At 40.2% G+C, this 24,915-nt stretch overlaps 1 protein-coding gene across 7 annotated transcripts in view; it reads right to left on the minus strand.

Annotated features, from left to right (window-relative positions):
* dab1a (DAB adaptor protein 1a) overlaps positions 1-24,915 on the minus strand; it is a 680,143-nt gene that overhangs the window by 243,487 nt on the left and 411,741 nt on the right. Inside the window, exon 1 of one of the 7 annotated variants that reach the window (XM_072574201.1) lies at positions 20,541-20,616. The exons of the other annotated variants lie outside the window; for them this stretch is intronic. The gene's annotated coding sequence lies outside the window, so the exon portion shown is untranslated. Of the gene's footprint in view, positions 1-20,540; positions 20,617-24,915 lie in introns of those variants that run through there. 7 annotated transcript variants of the gene reach the window in all.

The raw sequence follows: 24,915 nt of genomic DNA on the forward strand, positions 1-24,915 counted from the left end.
CCTCCTGTTAATCAATATAATTTTTCCCTGCTTGTGAAATTACAATCTGTCACCCATCCAGGAATTTGATTGCTGACTTTTTCTATGCACCAGCATTTCATTAATATTTTTTAATTGATAACTGACCACTCGATCCAAGATTGGAACCTTTTGTTGTTTCAAAATATAAATAGAATAACAATGACTGTGTATCATTTAAGGGTTGCAAAGCTAACAGCAAAGAAAATCTGAATTTATTTGATAACCGTGAAATAATGAGTGGTCCTTGCTGTCAACTCCTAACTATTTATTACTCTGTGTGACATTCCTGCTAGGTTGCATTGACTGTGACAATTGCTGTGACTGTGTTCATTATGTTGTTACCAATGAAACTATTAGCAGTCAATATAGGACAAATCTCAACCACCGTTAACATTGCTGAAGGACAAATGCAAAATATATAGGTTATTTTTTATTTTTGGTGTCCCTTTATTATGTGTCATACCTGTCAAAATTGGCTAGTTACTAATTAAAAGAATAATTTTGTATTGCATTCAAAAATAATTGAATTAACAAAAAGATGCATCATTTTGATGAATTTCTGTGTCAGTATGTGAAGAGACTTTATTAGAACATAGAACATTACAGCACAGTACAGGCCCTTCGGCCCTTGATATTGTGCTGACCTGTGGAACCAATCTGAAGACCACCTAACCTACACTATTCCATTTTTGGCCATATGCATATCAAATGAACATTTAAATGCCCATAAAGTTGGTGAGTCTACTACTGTTGTAGGCGGTGTGTTCCATGCCCCTATTACTCTCTGAATTAAGAAATTACCTCTGACATCTATCACTCCTCAATTTAAAGTTATGTTCCGTCGTGCTAGCCATCACCATGTGAGGAAAAAGGCTCTCACTGTCCAACCTATCTAACCTTCTGATTATCTTAAATGTCTCAATTAAGTCATCTCTCAGCCTTCTCTCTAATGAAAACAGCCTCAAGTCTCTCTGCCTTTCCTTATAAGACCTTCCCTCCACACCAGGCAACATCTTAGTAAATCTCCTCTGAACCTTTTTCAAAGCTTCCACATCCTTCATATAATGCAGTGACCAGAACTGTACGCAATACTGCATTTTTGATGAAAAACGTGGATAAGGGGAAAACGTTGAAAAGAAGAGGTAAAAATAGAATACATCAAAATGTTAACATGAGAATAAACAAGATAGAAAAGTTCATACTGACCAGAGTAGCCTTACCAACACTGAGAAAATAAAAGGCTGCAATGGAGAATCAGATCGGAAACTGTAGAAATGAAGACTGAGTTTGTCTATATCTGGTTGATGAGTCTGAGAATGGGGCTGATTTTTTTTGGAAAAGCAAGAATTTTGCCTTTGGGATCAACAAGCTAAGATCAGAAAGGGAAAACTATCATTACACCCTGAGCTATGTAACACACACACAGTTTGTATGTTCAATACCACTGCCAGGGGAATCAATTTTCATCCCTTCCACCAATGACTTGCTGTAGTTCCAGCGTTTATGACGTATTGAATCTTATGACATTCGGTGAGAAGAACAACTTCCCACTTTTTCCATTTCTCGTTTGATTTTTTGATGTGCTGTGCTTTCCAATTCAGTGATTGTTTAATGTTATGTGCTTTAGCTGTAAAGTACATAAAACAAGGTTTTCTTGATTGTTTTGTGAAACAAAGAAGATCGCTTTGATTGTTCTTAAGCCAGTTTCAGTAAAACAAGAAAAATACTCGCTTATCACACATACAAACTCATGTTTACATATACAAAAGAAATTTACAAAGTGGGATGAAATATTAAGGCACATTGTTAGGATCCAAGTAACATTAATGCAATCCAGTTCTTGATAACTTGGGTAGATCCAGGCTAAACTCATTTTGGTATTGAATCTTATGACATTCGGTGAGAAGAACAACTTCCCACTTTTCCCATTTCTTTTCATTTGAGATTGAGACAGACAATTTAATTGTCTTTCTGGAGACAGAGTAGCTGCTGGGTTCTTTAAAAATATTTCTGTTTGGGGCACATGGATAGTCATGACAGCAAGCAGGGTTTGAGATTTTAAAAATAGAAGGAGAAAGGGACTCATGCAGGAATTTTTTGTGCTTTTCATTTTCAGACTGACTATTTCTCTTTGTATCTTGGTGTCAATAAAATGAATTATCTGCAGTGATCAATACTTTTATTGTCCACCCAAGTGATTCAAAGTTAGAAGGCATTGCCACACAATGTGGAATCAATGATGATTGTTGTCATCTACTTATGATGAACAAGTTCCTCAACAACACACTTTGTTAAGTGTCACTCAGTAACAGGAAGTCTGGCCTTTGAGTTTTGGGTGTGCACAAGCAATAGTAGTGTAAATTCCACAGATAGTTTTATCTCAGAAAATCATTTTGAGTGGGTACGTCACCCAGGGTCATTTAACTCAAACAAAAACACAAATTTCTGGAGAAACTCTGCAGTTCTGGCAGCAGCTGTAGAAAGAAAGTGGAATTAACATTTTGTGTCCAGTGACCAGTGACCATTCTGAAGGAGGATCATTAGACTCAAAATATTAGCACTGCTTTCTCTCCGTAGATGCTGCCAGACCTGCTGGGTTTCTCCAGCAATTCCTGTTTCTGTTTCAGTTTTTCAGCATCTGCAGTTCTGTATTTCATTTCATTTAGAACTTTCAAAAGACTTAAGGCAATTCTGAGTCTGTGCAGAAAAATACAAAATTCCACCTGATTCTTGGTGACCACCAGAACAACTTTCTGATTTAGACAGTGATTTTCAGGCAATAAGTATAGTAATTCATTCTTTTCAATCATGGCTTTAAAACAATACTTTGCAGCAACTTACTCAACAAAGCTATTAGCAGCACCATCTTCTCCTGCAACTTATATCATTGAGAAGGAAAGAGACCTTCAAGTCACCTATGACCTCGACTTGGATATGCCATGTCCTCCTTTTCTCTGCATTAAATCCACCTAACTGTATTCTGAGGTATTGTTGTCACAATGACTCCAACAGTTCAAGGGAAAGGCATATCAATCCTCAAGGCAACTAGGAATGAACAATAAATGTAACCTTGCTAATGACACCTATATTGCAAGGAATAAAGGACAAATTTGAGTCAGTGGCCATAAGAATAAGACAAAAGCAAATAAAAGCAAAGTACTGTGGTTAAAGCAGATATTTAGCTCTGATTGAACTCAAAACATTAAATCTGTTTGTCTCTCCACATGTATTGTCAGAGATGCTGACAATACTTCCTGTTTTTAACACAAAAGCAAAAATCTGTACATGCAGGAAATTGGCAAAAGGAACCTAAGATGCTGGAAATACTTAACAGGTCTAGCAGCTTCCACAGAGGGAGAAATAGAGTCTGCATCAAAACTAGTGTTGGCATTGATTTTAGCCTTATATGATTAAGATCTCCAATTTATGTACATTTTAATACTATTTACTTTTGAGTTTGGATATTTGAGTTTGAATTTGAAAATGTGCTTCCTGTGTATAATGATTAACTAGTAAGCATTTCTGTAGCAACAGTGAGTTCTTTTAAAACACAGCATTGAGGGAAAGACTTATTACAGTGTAATAGGTTTTTGTTTGCATTGGGAGAGTTTATGAGCAAGCAAAGCAACAAAAGATTCTGGACGTTTTGAGCTTGGGAGAAAACCCCAAAAATTAAAAAACACATTTGCAGTTTTAGTTTGGGGCAGTTCTGCAGGATTTTTAGCTTAAGCTGGATGTGTAAAGCAGTTGCTCCTCAGTTGCTTTCATTTGTCAGGTTTCCCCAAGCCTGAGATACCTGACCAACACAAGACAAAAATAGAATCTCTGGTAAAATGAAGGCTCACAGAGCACTAATTTAGAGGACTTGCCTCTTGCATTGGATTGATTATGTTCCCATCACATCCCACTCTGTTAAATGCAAAAGTGTGTGATCTTGAAGCAGATTAAGCTCTTTTTCTGTTTTTGAATTTAAATGTCTGATCCAATCCCAACACATCCATTTATAGGAGTTAAAATCCAATACATTGGATCTGTTCTAGTTTCTCTCACTCCAAAGGTTGTGCAAATGTAAAATGTGCAAACTGCTGATCATCAGGAATGCTGATGAGGGGCTTCTATCCGAAATATCAACTCTCCTGCTCCTCGGATGCTGCCTGACCAGCTGTGCTTTTCCAGCACCACACTCTTCATACAGTTAACAAGCCAAGCAGCAGTTATAATCAAGACAACAAGCTTTTCAATTTAGGCAATCAATTTGAACCAGACACTTAGATATCAAAAACCTGTTAAATTTAAATCTGATGGTTTTGACATGGAACCAATCCTATCATAGGAAATATTGATATGTCATCAAGGGTATAAAAGAAGGGGACAGTAAGACAAAGATCCCAGAGCAAGCTGCTATCCAACAGAACTAACAGCCTTCAGATCTTCAGAGAGAATTATTGGCTCTCACAGTCATCGAAGTAATAGAGAAAGCACCATGTAAATAATAACAGCACCAATGATGGAAAAGGCTGTCCTGAGAGAAGAATCATTGGAAGGGGGGAAAAGAACATTTCAGAAGATATGTAACCTGCCAGTAGTTTTGAGAGACTAAATTCTGTATTTTGTATATGAGTGGGACTCGCATTTATTGGAAGAGTATACCATTAGAATCTTGTTTTATTTGGGAATAGAGTTATAGAGATGTACAGCATGGAAACAAACCCTTCAGTCCAACCCGTCCATGCTGAACAGATATCCCAATCCAATCTAGTCCCACCTGTCATCACCTGGCCCATATCCCTCCAAACTCTTCCTATTCATATACCCATCCAGATACCTTTCAAAAGTTGCAATCATACTTACCTCCACCACTTCGTCTGGCAGCCCATTCTACGCACGCACCACCCTCTGCGTGAAAATGCTGCCCCTTGGGTCTCTTTCATATCTTTCCCCTCTCACCCTCAACCTATGCCCTCTAGTTCTGGACTCCCCCACCCTAGGGAAAAGACCTTGTCTATTCACCATATCCATGCCCCTCATGATTTTATAAACCTTTACAAGGTCACCCCTCAGTCTCCGACACTCCAGGGAAAATAGCCCTAGTATATGCAACCTCTCCCTATAGCTTAAATCCTCCAACCCTGGCAACATCTTTGTAATTTTTTCTGAACCCTTCCAAGTTTCACAACATCCTTCCGATAGGAAGGAGACAAAAATTGCATGCAATATTCCAAAAGTGACCAAACCAATGTCCTGTACAGCCCAACATGACCTCCCAACTCCTGTACTCAATACTCTGACCAATAAAGGAAAGTATACCTTCTTCACTATCCTTACTACCTGCAACTCCACTTTCAAGGAGCTACGAACCTGCACTTTGTTCAGCATTACTTCCTAGGACCTTACCCTTAAGTGTATAAGTCCTGCTAAGATTTGCTTTCCTAAAATGCAGTGCCTTGCACTTATCTAAATTAAACTCCATTTGCCACTCCTCAACCCATTTGTCCATATGATCAAGATCCCTTTGTGCTCTGAGGTAACTTTCTTCACTGTCCATTACATCTCCAATTTTGGTGTTGTCAGCAAACTTACTAACTATACCTCTTATGCGCACATCCAAATCATTTATATAAATAATGAAAAGTAGTGAACCCAGCACTGATCCTTGTGCACTCCATTGGTCACAGGCCTCCAGTCTGAAAAACAACCCTCCACCACCACTCTCTCTCTTCTACCTTTGAGTCAATTAGTAGTCAGTTAATAGTTAGCAGTTAGAGGGATTTATTTGGTTAGCTAATAGTTTAGTTAATTTGTTCACTGTCAGAGTTAGATAAATACATTTTTACTTGTTGAGAGTGTCAGGGATTTATTTTATTTAACCACTAGAAGTTGCTGAAAAACAGGTTATACCACTTCTCACACAATTTATGGATTATAGGGTGAGGTGCTCCTCTTTCAGTGTTTTGGTTTTAGTTCTTAGAAGGGAGTCAACCTCCGCTTTAAAACAGACAACATATACTAAATAATCTTGACACTGCTTAGAATTACATTGGAAACCAATTTAAGATTATTAATTGGGCTCATACTGCAATACACCTGCACATGTTAGAAGCTACATATATTAATACAAATCACCTTTACAATGAGGAAGAAGGAATTCCCCTATACATCGCACCTTTTTAATTGATAGGATCATGGAGACTACCAGTCTCTGCTGCATTCCCCACTGAATGCTAACTCCGATTGTCATTGCACCATCTCCTTGCACATCATGAGCAATAAGCACCTTCTTCTAATGCTGGATAAACTGTGACTTTGGAAGACTATTGAGGGATGCTGGCATAGAAGGCAATTCAATATGTGCACAATTTTAAAGCAATGGGAAGAGAAGCATTGCTATTTCAAAATGACAACCAGATCAAAAAGGAGAGAAATTTAAATCACTCAGTTAGTGATGTATGAAATAATCTAACAGAGTGGGAAGCAAGAGCATTTCAGTTAAAGGAGAGAGATTGCATTTTATGGGCAGTAAATTGAGGCTGGAGTGCGCAAGTAACAGCATCATGTTCTCAAACAACCAGTGGCAACTCTGGTAAATAGATGTGTGGAATTTAAATCTTATTGTCAATTTTGATGGGGGTTGTGATATGATTTTGGTAACTCTTTCCAAACATTCCAAAATTGGAAACAAGTCACCACAATTCACAAATAGCCCAGCTAATAAACCATCTCACCAAGCAAAGACGTACTTGTCCAATTTTCTCTTTAACATAACAGAATGTCCCAAAGTAATTCAAGGGAGTATTATAAAACAAAATATGACACAAGTCAAAAGGGCAAAGACATAGGCCATAGTGGAGGAAAGCTAGGAAGAGAGGTAGAAAGGTTTAAGAGTAAATTCCTGACCTTAAACCTTAGGCAACTGTAAGTATGGCTATCAATAGTGGTGTAATTAAAAACAGATTGGTAGAATACAAGTCAGAGGAATACAGATAAAAGAATCTCCAATGATTTCTCTCCACAGATCCTGCCAGACCTGAAGTTTTCCAGCAATTTCTGTTGTTGCTTCAGATTTCTAGCATCTGCCATTTTTGCAACTTTTAAACAATCTCCTGCTTTAGTCCTGCTGTGTTCAATGCTGACTGTCAAGAGAGTCATTCAAGTATTGGAAGCAAAGCAAAGAAAATACACAAGACTCTTTTCAAGAGTCAGGATCTGAGTTATTAGGAAAGGCTGGAGAATAATACATTTCGCAGCCTGGAAAGGAAATGCTTAAGATACTTAGATAAGGTGGTATGGAAAAAGGCAATCCAAAATATTGCTTCAAGTTAAACAAGGAAAGAAGAATGAGGAGTGTATTCGTTATAGAAAGATAAAGATAACTTTGGGAGGGTTTTCAATGTGGTGGTTCAGCAAAGTTACTCTTCCTTCAGGAGTTATTTTAAGACTTCCAATAGATTTCCAATAGAGATGACTCCAGAATTAATCAGAAAACAACAAGATACAACAATAGGGTGGTGAATGGGTGCTCTGGGTACACTCATTATGATGGTTCAATAAAGTAAATATCAGTAATGAACTTTTCTTGCATAGTAACAAGGAAAACAAAGTTACAAATAGCTTGTGAATTTAATTGCTTTCACAGAAGAATAAGATTTGAGAGCAACTGGCTGAATGTATTAATAATTTTATGGCCTCACAAGCATTTATACAATTCTAAGGATGAACATGTGAACAAGCCAGCTGGCAGCATGCCCAGGGCAAGGACAGAGTGGTGTAGGCAGGCAGCTGTCAGAATTCTTAAGTCACTGAATTCATAAGCACTTTCTGTCTCCAGGTGTAGGCGGCGGCATAACAGCCATGTTCTAAAAATATAGGACTGAACCTCAACGCCACATCTGGAGGTCAGAGTGCTCCTTCTTACAAGATGTTCAAGCCTTCCAGTATTATGTCAGACCCCACAAGGGCAGGGATGAAGGGAAATCTCAGCATAGAGAGTCTCTGTCCCTTCTAAGGTTGGACATAAGTTCCAAACCTTACAAAATAAGCTAAAATTGATCATAAATAGCTATTTGATGCAACTGAATTTCTTCCATTCATCAACATGATCTACCAGCGCGAGATTGGGGAAGTCCCTACAAATGTCTGAGGTCTGTAATTAAAAGAAGAACTATTCTGAGATCCGTGGTAGTTAACACAATGAAGAGTTTGTCTTGATTATTGTTTTCTTCACAGTAACTAATAAGCAAGTAGTTAAACTAAGTTGGCATTTTAAACACATCTAAAACTTTTTAATTTTGGGTGCAAACTGAGCAAAATAAGATATAGTGACTTGGAAATCAATTAATTAAAACATCCTGTGAGGCAATCAAGCCAGTAAAGGCAAAAAAAATTCTTAAGATAATAGAAATACTGGGAGACAGTTACACATTATTTTGCTAAATGTAATCATATGGGGGAAATGTGGCGTGTCGCTTATTGCTGCACAACAATGCTTTGTATTAATTGTGCTAAGTGAGTGTGATAAAACTGTTGTTGTGAATAAGAATCTTACTGTGAAGGAATTGCATAACTCCCTGAATGTTTTCTTGCTTACCATTTGAACACCATGAAGAAACATATGCACAAATATCTGATTCTGGTTATATCTGGATTTAATAAAAGCAATCAACCTGAAATGTTGACTCCTTTTTTTCTCTGCTGCCAGACTTACAAAGTATTTCAGTATTTTCTGTTTAATTTCAGATTTTCAGAATACACACAATTTTTGCTTTACTAGAGACATTTAGTTCTGATCACATGGACATAAAATAACATAGAGTATCCTTACAGTTGGATATAATTCAGTATGTGCCAACTCTGAAAGCTGAAAACCTTAGATGGTTGAGTGTCTGAAGGATATTAATGGGAAACAAGTTTAAGGCTTTCTTTTTGCTGCTTGTGATCAGATTTTTCAAATGTATCTTTTATAAATAATTACCTTTTTCCTTTTGTGTGACAGCATGTATTCTTTTGTTAAAAATACATTAGCAGCTTGGTGTGAATATATTCAGTGATGGACAACCATAGGAAGCAAATTGCAAAAGAAAATCTTATGGTCAATCAAACCAAGTTTCTCCTGAACTCAAATTAGCTGGGCAAATTCAACCCAACCAAATAACTCCCTATCAGTCCACTCTCAATCATCAATAAAGAGATGGAAGCTGTCCTCAACAGTGCTATCCAACAGCATCTACTCAGTGACGACCAGTTTGGGTTCTGCCAGGGCCACCCAGCTCCTGACCTCATAATAGCCTTGGTTCATATATGGACAAAAGAGCTCATTTTTGGAGGTGAGGAAAGAGTGAGAGTCCTTGATATCAAGGCCACAGTCAATTAAGTGTGGCATCAAGGAGCCCTAGCAAATCTGAAATCAATGCCTATGCAAACTGGGGGCAAATTCTCTGCTGTTGAAATCATACCCAGCACATAGCAAGATGGCTGTGGCTGTTGTAAGTCAGTTATCTCAGCTCCAGGACATTTCTGCAGGGATTCTTCAGGGTAGTGTCCTTGGCTCAAACACCTTCACCTGCTTCATCAATGACCTTCCCTCCATCATAAGGTCAGATATGAAGATATTTGGTAATGATTGCGCAATGTTCAACACTATTCATAACTCCCCTGATATTAAAGCAGACTGTGTCCAAATGCACAAGATCTGAACAATATCCAGGCTTAGCCTGACAAGTGAGAGACAACAAAAACACAGCACATGCTGGAATCCAAAGTAGACAACTGGGAAGCTGGAAGAACACAGGAAGTGTTTGAGGAAACGCATGTGCCAACTCCAATTAGACCTACCACTCAGAACATCTTCCCCTCTCGACCCCTCCTTATTGCCTCCCACCAGGAGCATTCCCTTTGTCATTCCTTGGTAAGCGCCAGTCTCCCCAGCAACCAACCCCTAGCCACATCCCCACCGTACCTTTCCCTACAATCGTAAAAGATGCAAACCCTGCCAACACACCACCCCCCCTCACCTCCATCCAGGGCCACAAATAGTCCTTCCGGGTGAGACAGAGGTTCCCCTGCCTCTCCTCCAATCTAATTTAATGTATCTGGTGTTCCCAATGTGGTCTTCTCTACAAACGTAAACTAAGGAAACATTTCACTGAGCATTTCAGCTGGGCTAATCAAGGCCTACCTGAGCTCCCAGTCACTGCTCATTTCAATTCTCCTTCCCAATCCTTCTCCGACATGTCCATCCTCAGCCTCCTTCATTGCCAAGGCAAACCAAGGAGACACAAATGTTAGTGGAGTTGTGGATAGTGTGGAGGGCTGTAGTAGGTTGCCACAGGTCATTGACAGGATACAGAGCTGGGCTGATAAGTGGTAGAGAGAATTCAACCTGGAAAAGTGTGAAGTGATTCACTTTGGAAGATTGAATTTGAATGCTGATTACAGGGTTAAAGGCAAGATTCTTGGCAGCGTAGAAGAACAGAGGGACCTTGGGGTCCATGTCCATAGGTCCCTCAAAGTTGTCACCCAAGTTGATAGGATTGTTAGAAGACTATGATAAATTGGCTTTCATTAGCTGGGGAATTGAGTTTAAGAGCTGCAACGTTATGCTGCAGCTCTATAGAGCCTTGGTTAGACCACACTTGGAGTAGTGTGTTCAGCTCAAGATGCCTCATTATTGGAAATGATTTGGAGATGCCAGTGTTGGACTGGGGTGTACAAAGTTAAAATCACACAACACCAGGTTATAATCCAACAGGTTTAATTGGAAGCACACTAGCTTTCGGAGCATCGAGATATGGAAGCTTTAGAGAGGGTGCAGAGGAGAATTACCAGAATGGTGCCAGGACTGGAGGGCATATCTTATGAATAAAGGTTAGGGCAGCTAGGGCTTTTCTCATTAGAGCGAAGGAGGATGAAAGGTGACTTGATAGAGGTGTACAAGATGTTGACAGGCAGAGACTTTTTCCCATAGTGGGAATGTCTATCATGAGGGGGCATAATTTTAAGGTAATTTGGTGAAGATTTAGGGGAGGTGTTAGAGGTATGTTCTTTACACAGAGAGTGGAGGATGCATGGAATGCACTGCCAACAGTAGTAGTCGAGTCAGGTACATTAAGGACATTAAGCAACTCTTGGATAGGCACATGGAAGATAGTACAATGAAGGGTATGTAGTTTAGTCTGGTATTAGAGTAGGATAAACGGCCAACACAACAGTGAAGGCTGAAGAGCTTGTATTGTTCTATATCTATGAGTCAGACCACAACTTGAAGGAACAATGCCTCATCTTCTGCCTGGGCAGCCCACAGCCTGAACATGGACGACTGAACATAGAGTTCTCCAATTTCAAATAACCTTCCCACCCATCCCCTGAATCCCTTTCCAGCAACACCACTCCCTTCCATTCTTCTGACTGACTCTTCCTTCCAGCTACCAACTGGATTCATCCCTCCCATTGACCAACCAGGTCATACCCACCACCTGTGTTCACCTGTCACTCCCTCACCATTCTGCCCCTCACCCCATCCAAAATCTTGCCCCTGCTGCTTTATCTGCAGCTCCCCCACCCCCATTTCCATTCCTGAAGTAGGATTATATATAAAACATTGACTGCTCAACCTCCTGTTGCTGTCTGGCTTGCTGTGTTCTTCCAGTCTCCTACTTAGGCTGACAAGTGGCAAGTAACATTTGCACCACACAAATGCCAAGCAATGACCATCTCCAATAAGAGACAATCTAACCGCTGCCCCTTGTTAATCAATGAATTCACCACTAAAAATATCTTTGGGATTACGATTGACCAAAAACTCAACTTGACGCACCACATGAACACAATAGTGACAACAGCAGGTCAGAGGCTAGGAATACTGCAATAAGTAACTCACTTCCTGCCTCCCTAAAGCCTGTCCACCATCTAGAAGTCACAATTCAGGAGTGTGACAGAACATTCCTAAAAAATTGTCAGGATGATTGCAGCTCAAACAATACTCAAAATGCTTGACACCATTCAGGATAAAGCAACCCAGTTGAGGTCGATGTGGAGGTGCGGGTGTTGAACTGGGTGGACAAAGTTAAAAATCACACAACACCAGGTTATAGTCCAACAGACTATATTTGCTTTCACAGTGCTTCTCCTTTGTCAATTTAGCTACCTGATGAGGAAGCAGTGCTGCCAAAGATTGTCGTTCCAAATAAACCTGTTCAACCATAACTTGGTGTTGTGTGATTTCTAACTTTGCCCATCTAGAATGACAAGGGTAACAGGTATTTGGGAACATTACAACTTGCAAATTCCCCTCCAAGTCATTCACCATCCTGACTTGGAAATATATGATTATTCCTTCATCATTGCTGGATCAGTATCTGAGAAGCAGGAGAATCGACATTTCAGGCAAGAGCCCTTCATCAGGAAATCATTTTCCTGATGAAGGGCTCTTTCCCGAAATGTCGATTTTCCTGATGAAAAGGGCTCTTGCTCAAAAGTTCAATTCTCCTGCTTCTTGGAGGCTGCCTGACCTGCTGTGCTTTTTCAGCACCACAGTCTCAGCATCTGTGGAGATCAAGCAGAGTTAATGTTTTGGGTGCAGTGATCGTTCTTCAGAAGATGGGACACTGGACTCAAAATGTTAAATCTGTTTTCTCTCCATATATGCTGCCAGAGTTGAATTTTACAAGCAATTTCTGGTTTTGTTTCTGATTTCCAGCATTCACAATTCTTTGGTTTTTATTGTTTAGCGACATATTTTGGTCTGCCAGTGACACGCACATTCCATGAATGAATTTAAAAAGTTCCATTCTTGAATCAGATTTTTCTAGGATTACTGGGATCATAACACATTTGCTATTAGTTTCTTTCCTGAAGGTTTACTTTACAAATACACTTGTCAGAGTTTAATAATAAGACACATACAGGTGCACAGAAGGAAAGAACACGATTGCATTTTAGAAACTTCTGTGCTGTAACATAATACCTTAAAGCACATAACCAAATAATTGACTTGATATCTAAAATATAGAAACATAGAAACTTGCAGCCCTTCACAACTGGTCTGCCATTCAATATGATCATGGCTGATCTATGACAAATGTAAATGCAATGATCAATGCAAATCTTTCTTTCATATCTTACGACTCTGAATGGTACAACGTGGTCAGAGTCAGCAACGCAAAGTGGTTATTTTATTAATTGTTCCAATAAAATAATCCATTTATATAAGTATAAAATAAATGAATAAGATTACATCACACTGGCGCGCCTCCTCTGCTAAGTGAGCTGACTGACTCTTATTCACACTGTACTGACCTCAATTTGCAGCAAATGTATCTCAATCAATAAGAAGTCAAAACTAAGTGATTTTAATGGCTTATTAACTTGCTTTTTACCATGACAGCTATGTTCTTCATTTTTTAGAAATTTTTGAAGAAAATTATTGGAGTATTTTTCTGCATTAATTTTATGTTAGTTGCAATAGGCCAGACAATTCAATAATTATAATCATGATCAGTCAACAATGCTTTTATTGTTATATCAGGAAACTATGAAAATGGGAGAAACTAATCTAGATGGACTTTGGTCCTTTTTCAACAAACAATTAACAATGCTATAATGTGTAATCAAAGCGAAGTCAGCTGCTCTTCACCAGAGCGTCTGCAATAGCAGCAATCACAAGTGGGTTCAGCGAAAGAGGATATAAAAATCTGTTCGGGCTATTCTTGCCAATGGAAGCCATTGGTATGTTTAATATGGATGCTGGGTCAGAATATGATTCAGCTGTGATTCTCCACATGATCAAGTAACTTACCTCAGTTCACACCTCAAAATTAGACTCATGTAAATTATTATTGAGATGCCCCTGGCTGTAGAATTGAACACTACTGAGAGTCAGAAACATTAAAAAAGAATGGGTTAAAATTAGCTTAATCTCATTGTACACAAATAGCATGATAAACCAACTAGGCAGTTTGCACATCTGTTTGAATGTGGTGATAATGGAATAATTTAAAGACAATAAATATTCCACGTAATAAAACATTGTCAACTGGGTTACACCCGAAACGTTTACTTCTACAACTCCTGATGTTGCTTGGCTTGCTGTGTTCTCCCAGCCTCCTGCTTGTCGACTAAAATTTTCAAACAGCCTTTGGTTATTTAAAAAATGGGATTTGAATTTCTGTTTACTGTTTGCAGTAAACAAACATAACCATATCAGCAGACCAAGAAATTCAACCGAGCTACTGTTTCTGGAGTTCATTGCCATTGATTCCAACTCCAGCACACAAGATGCTGGTCTTGTAGGAAGGGAATTTCCCTCCCTGTTGTGTTGCAAGAAATGACAAGAAAGGTGGGACAATCTGATAAGAATGAAAGAATCAGAACCCTGACGTCAAAGTATGTTTTCTGAATTTCTCCTTAAATAGTCACTTCAAACTCCTGTTATTAGCCAGTGACTATCTTATTTCCATGTATTTGCATCCCATTAGTAGCCCAATTTACCTTAATTCATTGTCACTTCCAGTTCTCCTTTTCTACCCTGAGAAACTGGATGGCACAAATTCCAGAAATATAACTCAATGCAGTTGCTTGGCAGCTGCAACTCACCGACTGATTGTATCATCCAACTTTTTTACCATAATGTTCCTGCATGCTCCATGCCTGTTATCTTTCTGAACATTAATCCATGCAAGTCAGCAATGGTGAATTGCCAACATCAGCACATTTCATGCCTGTTTCTGTACATACTACTTCAGTCTTTAGCCACTTTATTCTGGAGATCAAAAACAACTACAACTTTCCTGGTCATTTTGTGTGCAGGGACACACACATTCATATGGCTACACATATTAAGTTATGGCTGTTAGCTTCTTCCTAAACACTCAGCACTTTGCATTTGCTTTGAGGTTGCGAGCTTCTGTAAGTTGCATTAATTTTAGTGCAGAGGAAGAGGCAGACAGCTGGTCATGGGATGGGGAGCTTTGAACAGTTAAAGAGGTGGTCATGTCATTGTATGGCATTGGGATTCATCAAGATTACACATGCAACATGTGCACCTGCCAATAGCCAAACACTTCAAACAAATGGGTACCTCTGAAAGTCAATCAGGAACAGTGGTACTTTCACGGTCTGGCATAGGGTTAATCTAATTGATCCAGCAAGTTTGGCCTGGCCAGTCAGATGCTTGGCCCTATTAGAGTTTGGGGATTTATGTCCTTGCAATCTGGGGATTGGACTACAGTCAGTCCTGCAGTACATGTGCATTTCCATTTCCATACCAGTCTGAGAAGTACGGGGAGATCAGTTTAGGAGTGCGCTGGGATGTGGCTATCAAGGTTGTTATCTTAGTCAGTCCAAAGGAGTGCCATGGTCAATCCTGGGTTTGCTCAATATTGGGGGTTTATGTGGGGGTAGTCCACAGAATCCTGGGGACAGATCATGACTCAAATTTGAGGATCAGATTCATGGTATGGGTCGCTGATAGAATGATTATAGTGACCAACTTATGCCTAAAAATTTACTAGAATTTTTAGAAGCAGGAGCAGTGGGAAGCATTGGATATAATGTGTTTGGATTTTCAGAAGATGTTTGATAAGGTACCACATATGAGGCTACTAAATAAGATAAGAATCTTTGCCATTAGAAACAGTACATTAAAATTGATAGAGTACTGGCTAACAAATAGAAGATAGCATTTTGGGATAATGGGACATTTTCAGGATGATAGCCATAACTAGAGGAGTGCCACAGGAATCAATGCTTGAGCTGCAATTATTACAAAATAATATTCCCCCAGAATGAGGAAATTGAATGTACAATAGTCATTTGGTGGATGACTCAAAAATAGATAGGAAGGCAATTGGTGAGGATGACACAAAGTGTCTGCAGAGGGATGTAGACAGATTAAGCGAGTGTGCAAAAAACTTGGCAGATGGAATGTAATTTGGGAAAATTTGAGGATAAGCACTTTGGTACAAACAATAGAGGAATTAAATATTATTTAAATGGAGAAATGAATCTATAGAACAGAGGGATTTGGAAATCCTCATTCATGAATCACAAAAGGCTCGCATCCAAGTTCAGTGGGAAAGATGAGTGGAATGTTAACCTTTATTTTAATGGGAATGGAAGACTAAAAAAGTGGAGAGGTGCTGCTAAGAATATATCAGGCAATAGTCAGTTGACAGATGGAATATTATGAACAACTTTGGGCTTGTTATCTAAAGAAAGGTATACTAGCATTGGAATCAGTCCAGAAAAGGTTCACTAGATATGGAAGTATTGTCATATGACAACCATTTGAATCTTTTGAGCTTGTACTCATTGGAATTTAGAAGCGTTCAAGGATATCTTATTAAACATACAATATTCTTAGGGAACTTGACAACATAGAAAGGTTGTTTCCCTTTGAGTGAGAATCTAGAACCAGAGGGCATAGTCTCATAGTAAGGTTAAAAAGATTAAAAACAGAGATGAGGAGGAAGTTCATCTCTCAGAGGGTAATATGTTTTTACAGAAGACGGCTGATGAGGCTGGGTTATTAAGCAAATTCAAAGCTGGGATAGACAGATTTTTAATCAGGAAGCAAATCAAAGGTTACAGGGAAAAGTCAAGAAAGCAAAATTGAGGATAATGAGGTCAGCCATGAGTGGCAGAATAGACTCAATAGGCTGAATGGCCTAACTCTTCTGCTACATCTTTGGTCTTAGTGGCTGATTGTGGAGGGGACAATTCCAATTGGAGGGTGGTACTGACTATAGGAACAGACCTGGATTTCCAGGAGGAAGCATTTTCATAGGCCATGGCTGTTCTTGTTTCTCCCAAGGGAAGGTTTAGGGGCAAAGTTACACAAAGACCTGGGTACTGGAGGTTATGTGGGAAAATCAACTATTATTAGAAGGGCTCAATAGAAATGGGGAAGGCTGAAAGTACACTAGGGCACAGGATTGGCTACACAAAAGGGAATGTGAATGCTTGAAACGGGGATGGGGTTCATCCTGTGTCACAGGTAGAGCCTAGAATTTACACAAGCTACCTAGGACTGAATGTCAAATGTGCAATAATTGCATAAAATGGTGGACTACATGTAAGTTACTGATTTTTCCTTTCCATGGGATAAAGCAAAATTATGAATTTGAGGCTATTGCAATTTGCATGATTGCAAAAGATCATTTGGTCACACAGTACCTAAATATTGCTGGAAAAAAAAAATTTGTAAAAGCCTTTCATCATGTATTCATAAAGACAATTTGCAAGAATACCAATCCAACAGGAAATCAACATTTACACTGTATGAGGAGAGAGTGCTGATTGGTTGGCAAATGGAAACTGATTGGTATAGGCATTCAATGGAGAAGGCATCAATTAATGATGAATGACATTAACCACCAAGGTTTATTACATTTTACACCAGACATGTTGAATCTGAGTGATCACAGCTTTGCCCTGAAAAAAGAACCAGCAACTGGCAGTCATCATTTAAAAAAAATTATAACAGGCTTATTGTATTTGTATGTTCTTTTTGTTTGCAAAGAACAGGGCCCTCTATATTAATATATGTAGCTTCCAGTGTGCACACATGCACCACACCGTGAACCAGCTGACAAGCCTAAATTGTTTGTCAGTGTATTCGTTGTACACTCAGAATTATTCAGCAAATATTATCCAATTGCAGAATTATATCTAATGTTGGACACTGCATTACGAGTTTCCCAAGTATGGGTTGATTCGGTATGGTCATTCTTTTGCTTGATCTTTTCCAAACAGCCAAAAGGATATTCTGATAAATAGGAACTGCCAGTCTTTGGAACACATACCCTGCTTACCTACATATGGTATTGAACTGATGTGGGCAAGATGAAAAAGTGTCTTTTCTAAGCAATAGTCATGACTGTATTGGCTCAGTAATGGACCATAATGGTCAACAAATTGTTAAATGCACAACTAGATGCACAAATGGCAGAGCCAGCATGGTAGTGCATAATGTAGTCCTCCAGCATGGTAGTCCTCCATCCATTGATCCAGCTTACTGACCTCCTCTGTCAAACCTGCCTTCGGTTGTTTTGATGGTCCATGCAATTTAACGAAGTCATTAATTGGTAAGACCATGGGATGCAGCAGTGGTGAGAATTATAGTCCATGAGCTTTGGTGGGAAATGTGTGCAGTGGCAGAGTTTGAATGAGTGATGGCTGTGCGTCTATGAGGTAGCAGAAAGGAAAAAGTGGCACTTACCCTTGCAAGGGCAGAAGATCATTAATTTTCTACAGTGCTAGGTACTCCTTTTACTCCAGGACATAGCCCTGACTCAGACCATTATATGTATACAGGTCATCCATGTCTAGTAGTGTGACTACCATTGATGGTTGGAAGGAAGAAGCTTGACCCTCTGCTCCAACCATGCCATCCACCATTACCTCCAGGTACCTGTCTTCAAACTGAGAGAGAGCTTTGATGTTCAAGTCACATCAGCCATGGTTACCGTGGAGCACCATAGTGTGAGGGCCAGTTTTTGGCTCGTAGCATCTGTGACCGTGTGGAGCTGGACTTTGAATAGGAATCCCCTGACATTGGTGAGCTCTTCTGTCTGTTCTGTTGCACAATTCCATGAGAGAGCCACCAAAGAGCCAGTTGCTTAGTTAAAGAGGGCAGAGTGACTGATTATGTGAGGAAAGTCACTTTCAGCCACCAGCAGACTAGATGCTATGAATCTCATTAAAAAAACAGTTTAACTCAAAACTGGAAAATTCCATCTATAATTTCTTTGCCCAAATATGGATGCAAATAATGTAAAGGTTTCCCACCAGCTGTGTCCCAGCAACATTAGATAATTGGATTTTTACAAAGCACTAAATTCAGATGGACTTAGTAATCAAAAGATATTACAACATCTTCAAAATATACCACTGGAAAATCTTTATCACAGTAAGGTGCTATGGAAACTTTTCTCCCAACCCTACGCTGAGGTATATTGAGCAAACTGTTCCCATCACTAAACCCCAACATAGAAATGGCCTTGACCTTGATAAGTAGGCTAGGAGTACAAATAAGGAGCAGGTTGAATACCTGCTGTCAACTGGACAAAGAAGAGGTTGAGTTCCCTGAAGGTTGTGTGGTATTATCTACATGATGCAATTGTTTGTTCTTCTATTACTCTCACTACTTATTGCCCATCTACAGATGCATTTCCTTTTAAATATTAAAGATGTATTGTGTTTTTTGTACTATTACCTGGGACATCTAAAATTCTTGAAGAAAGGCTTCTGCCCGAAACATTGATTATCAAAAATTTTTTCCATGTAAAGCATTAATTCATATGCACAATTTCCAGTTTAGCACAATATTTACTTTGAAGATGAAAGTAATTAGTCACAGAAAATGAGCTAGGTATATTACTCTGATGGAAAGAGAAAGTAGGTTAAATGAGATTGCTATTTTTGAAAAGACAGCGATGATCCTGAAGTAAAAATATAAATGGTGCCCAGATTGGAGGGAGAGAGAAGCCATGGACATCTGTGGAAAGGACAGCAGCAGCAACAGGACAATTTTGTATGGGAGGGAGATCATTGAGTTGGGATTTGAGAGCACTTTGGCACAAAGAAAAAGAAATACAGAAATATTCAAAAACTTGTCTTTGCTCACTGACCTCAGTCTGTCATCCTATCTGAAAGTATGCTCTAAATTGTATCATCAGACACCACTTTCTAAGGGAATACCTTGAACTTACAAAAAAAATAGAATATCCCAACACTGGCCCATGCTAGAGTAAAGAGATATCAAGAACTGCTCAGAGTAGATAAATAAACATAGCACTGTTATGATTTTACCTGTCAGCTCTATAAAACGAGTTAACTAGCCTGAATACGCCATTTTTGATTAAAGGTCAAATGCAAAGTGTTTCACATTTCTCATCTTGAAAGTATGTTTTTATTACACTTCTTAAGCACTTGATATTTTTTTTTCTTCTGATCTCTACTGTATGCATGCAAAATAGTTCAATGCAACAACAAAAGCTTACAAAAGAAACAACACTGTACAGGCTGTAACTTGAAACAAAGCTAGCTTGGGATTCCAAAAGAGAAACTGTCAATATAATCGGCCCACCGCAACACACTCCCTGTCTCAGGCTGTCAAACAACTACAACTGCTCATAGAGTAGATATTTTAAGCCATAATTATAGAGGTCATGATGGCACTGAATCCATGCTCTCTGTTCACTGCCTGAAAAGGTAGGATTTGCATAGCCAAATAGTTGTTTGCCTGTAGAATATAATGCAGCTTCCGATTTATTAGTAGCAAGCCCTGTCTATTCAAGGTCTCTCTCTAACTATTCATCAAGCTCAAAATATAATTTGCCCCTCTGCCAAAATCTCAACTAAATTAAATTTGAGCTTCACTGGGAGATAACAAGTTATCCTGTTCTTGAGAGCAGACAGGCTGCATTGTATTTCATAGGATCTGAACAGAATGTAAAACTAAATTAACTTAAAAAAAGGAATAAAGCTTCCAACACAGCAAGAAATCATGCAGCACTATACATTACCATGGTTCTCTCCTTGATTTATTAAAGCTTCCTTCTAGTTGAAATCTTTCTAATGTTTCTGCAGCAACTGGCAAAGCTACAAGACAGAAATAGAACAAAATACAGAATAGGTGGAGGCTTGTTGGTGGTAAGGGGGTCAAAGAGCACAGCAATTAAACCTGTCCCTTGATTACTGAACTGAAAACACGCAATTGTCAGTGAAGGGCAGAAAAAAAGCTTGGTTAGAATTCAGAGAAGAGGCAGGCAAACTAAGGGAGCTTGTTCAATGAAGGATCATTAGTAATGACCCAGAATTTGTGCTTATAATGACAACAAACCTGCCAACATTTGCTAAATTATCACTGTGGAACTGCAGCAACTTCTTACATTTGCACATGCACAGTTAAATGCAGAAACTGTAAGTTACTGCCAATGACACCCTGTTCCCGCATGGAATGCACTGATGATGTCCCCACAACTGGAAAGGTTTAGAAATCTACTTTGATGAAAACATCTACTCTTCCATTTTTGGCCTCAATAAAAATAGCCTTGGAAAAGTTATATCTTGTATAAAATGTAATCGGATTTTTCATGACATACCGGTGACTATTAATGAATAATCATCTTTGACCCTGAATAAGACCATTTTATGTTTGTGAAAAGTCAAATTTCTCTATTAAAATAAAACGAATGCTTTAAAATGATAAAAATTATATTTTGGCATCTACTTTAAATCACATACTGTCCTAATTTTGATTTCACTGTTTCCAAAATGGTTTAAAAGTGAACGATGATTCTTTCCTGGTTTGCTGCCTGAGAAGACTATTCAGATTGATCATTTGCATTGATGTTGCTAGAAACCAGAGATCCCACTTCTCAGTGAAAGATGAATTCAACACTGCATATACACTTGTGGGTGGCTTTCATTGAGGTCAGTAGAGAACGCCCTCAATTTCATACTAACTGTGAATGTTAAAATCTAAACTCAGAAGCTCTGTCAACTGAATTTCAAAATTATTCATGTGGAAACTACTGAAAGCCTCCATAATCAGAAATTGAGTGATCATATCCCACTTTAGAGAATCTTGAGAAAGCATGACATGAGCCAAGGGCATTACGCCAGTTTGTATTATAAACGCTATCCAGCTCTTTTCATCGCCTGAGACATGTCCACCCTCTCATGATGATTCAAAACAAGACCCTCCAATCTGCAGTGCTGCTTCATCAAGCACATCCACAAGAAAAGTTTTACTCCTGAATTCTGAATTCTAGGAATAAAATGACACCAAAAATATAAACTAAAGCAAAAAGCTATGCTTGTCACTTCAACAAAGAGATGAGTAAGTGGCAACTTTACATCATTCCTTTTCTTCAGGTTTCAGTATCATGTGCCAATTACATTTTCAATTTGTTTCTCTTGGTCAGTGGGATAGGGAAGTTTTGATAGACGAGAAGTGAGAAAGAAAAATATAAAAGAAAGAGAATGAGATACAGGGAGAGGTAGAGAGAAAGAGACAGAGGAAAATAAAGACAGACTGACGCTGTTCCTGCTCATGCCAGAAAAGCCAGGGAGACAGTTCAGAGTTACTTTCTCAGTTGAAATTCAATCCCAATCTGCAAATTCAAAAAGGAACCCATTAGCTTCAGGGAGTTAACATTATCACTTACTTCAAATGTCAACATGAATGATGATCGAGACCTTGGCAGAAACAAGCAGCAGAAACATCTGTTGCAGTGGTAAGCAACATTAGCTTTTAATTTTTCTGAAGTCCGAAACATCATCATTAGCTTGAGTAGGTTGCAAACTTCAACATTAATAAAAAAAACTTTACTGTTGAAATCAATGTGCTAAATATGATGGAACTTCACTTTCTCATTGACTCAATCTGGTTGTTTCAGATCATAGATGTAAGTGAGGACTGCAGATGCTGGAGGTTAGAGTCAAGAGTGTGGTGTAGGAAAAGCACAGCAGGTCAGGCAGCATCCGAGGAGCAGGAAAATCAATGTTTCAGGCAAAAAAAGGCCTTCATCAGGAGGCCTTTTGCCTGAAACGTCAATTCTTCTGCTCCTCGGATGCTGCCCGACCTGCTGTGCTTTTCCAACAACACACTCTTGACTGTTTCAGATTAATGTGTGGGGTAGCCTTAGCATCTATTCAAATGACGTAGAGGCTTTGCTAGCCTTTACTAGCCTTTACTGCAGGCAATAATCTACTAAATACAAAGCATTGAACTTCAAGTTATTTAAGCCTCAGACCCATAAGGTTTGTCTTTGCCAAACAGCATAAGCAGCAAGTGATAAACAGAGCTAAGTGATCCCAAAACCAAGAGATCAGATGTGAGCTCTGAATCCCTGCCACATTCAATTGTGAATGATGGTGCACAATTAAACCACTCACTGGAGTGAGGAGGAAGCTCCACAAATATCCCCAGCCTCAGTAATGGAGGAATCCACGAGGTAAAAACAATGACTGCAGATGCTGGAAACCAGATTCTGGATTAGTGGTGCTGGAAGAGCGCAGCAGTTCAGGCAGCATCCAAGGAGCTTCGAAATTGACATTTCGGGCAAAAGCCCTTCATCAGGAATAAAGGCAGTGAGTCGGAAGCGTGGAGAAATAAGCTAGAGGAGGGTGGGGGTGGGGAGAAAGTAGCACAGAGTACAATGGGTGAGTGGGGGAGGGGATGAAGGCGATAGGTCAGGGAGGAGAGGGTGGAGTGGATAGGTGGAAAAGGAGATAGGCAGGTAGGACAAGTCCAGACAAGTCATGGGGACAGTGCTGAGCTGTAAGTTTGGAACTAGGGTGAGGTGGGGGAAGGGGATATGAGGAAACTGGTGAAGTCCACATTGATGCCCTGGGGTTGAAGTGTTCCGAGGCGGAAGATGAGGCGTTCTTCCTCCAGGCGTCTGGTGGTGAGGGAGCAGCGGTGAAGGAGGCCCAGGACCTCCATGTCCTCGGCAGAGTGGGAGGGGGAGTTGAAATGTTGGGCCACGGGGCGGTGTGGTTGATTGGTGCGGGTGTCCCAGAGATGTTCCCTCAAGCACTGTGCTAGGAGGCGCCCCGTCTCCCCAATGTAGAGGAGACCACATCGGGAGCAACGGATACAATAAATGATATTAGTGGATGTGCAAGTAAAACTTTGATGGATGTGGAAGGCTCCTTTAGGGCCTTGGATAGAGGTGAGGGAGGAGGTGTGGGCGCAGGTTTTACAGTTCCTGCGGTGGTAGGGGAAAGTGCCAGGATGGGAGGGTGGGTTGTAGGGGGGCGTGGACCTGACCAGTAGTCATGGAGGGAACGGTCTTTGTGGAAGGTGGAAAGGGGTGGGGAGGGAAATATATTCCTGGTGGTGGGGTCTGTTTGGAGGTGGCGGAAATGTCGGCGGATGATTTGGTTTATGCGAAGGTTGGTAGGGTGGAAGGTGAGCACCAGGGGCGTTCTGTCCTTGTTACGGTTGGAGGGGTGGGGTGGGGTCTGGGGGCAGAGGTGCGCGATGTGGACGAGATGCGTTGGAGGGCATCTTTAACTATGTGGGAAGGGAAATTGCGGTCTCTAAAGAAGGAGGCCATCTGGTGTGTTCTGTGGTGGAACTGGCCCTCCTGGGAACAGATACGGCGGAGGCGGAGGAATTGGGAATACGGGATGGCATTTTTGCAAGAGGTAGGGTGGGAAGAGGTGTAATCCAGGTAGCTGTGGGAGTCGGTGGGTTTGTAAAAAATGTCAGTGTCAAGTCGGTCGTCATTAATGGAGATGGAGAGGTCCAGGAAGGGGAGGGAGGTGTCAGAGATGGTCCAGGTAAATTTAAGGTCAGGGTGGAATGTGTTGGTGAAGTTGATGAATTGCTCAACCTCCTCGCGGGAGCACGAGATGGCGCCAATGCAGTCATCAATGTAGCGGAGGAAGAGATGGGGAGTGGTGCCGGTGTAATTACAGAAGATCAACTGCTTTACGTAGCCAACAAAGAGACAGGCATAGCTGGGGCCCATACGTGTGCCCATGGCTACCCCTTTGGTTTGGAGGAAGTGGGAGGATTCAAAGGAGAAATTGTTAAGGGTGAGGACCAGTTCGGCCAAACGAATGAGAGTGTCGGTGGAAGGGTACTGTTGGGGATGTCTGGAGAGGAAAAAATGGAGGGCTTGGAGGCCCTGGTCATGGCGGATGGAGGTGTAGAGGGATTGGATATCCATGGTGAAGATGAGGGGTTGGGGGCCAGGGAAATGGAAGTCTTGGAGGAGGTGGAGGGCATGGGTGGTGTCTCGAACATATGTCGGGAGTTCCTGGACTAGGGGGGATAGGACAGTGTTGAGGTAGGTAGAGTTGAGTTCAGTGGGGCAGGAGCATGCTGAGACAATGGGTCGGCCAGGGTGGTCAGGCTTGTGGATCTTGGGAAGGAGGTAGAAC

This window comes from Chiloscyllium punctatum, chromosome 7 (assembly GCF_047496795.1).
Source record: "Chiloscyllium punctatum isolate Juve2018m chromosome 7, sChiPun1.3, whole genome shotgun sequence".
Classification (NCBI taxonomy): Eukaryota; Metazoa; Chordata; class Chondrichthyes; order Orectolobiformes; family Hemiscylliidae; genus Chiloscyllium; species Chiloscyllium punctatum.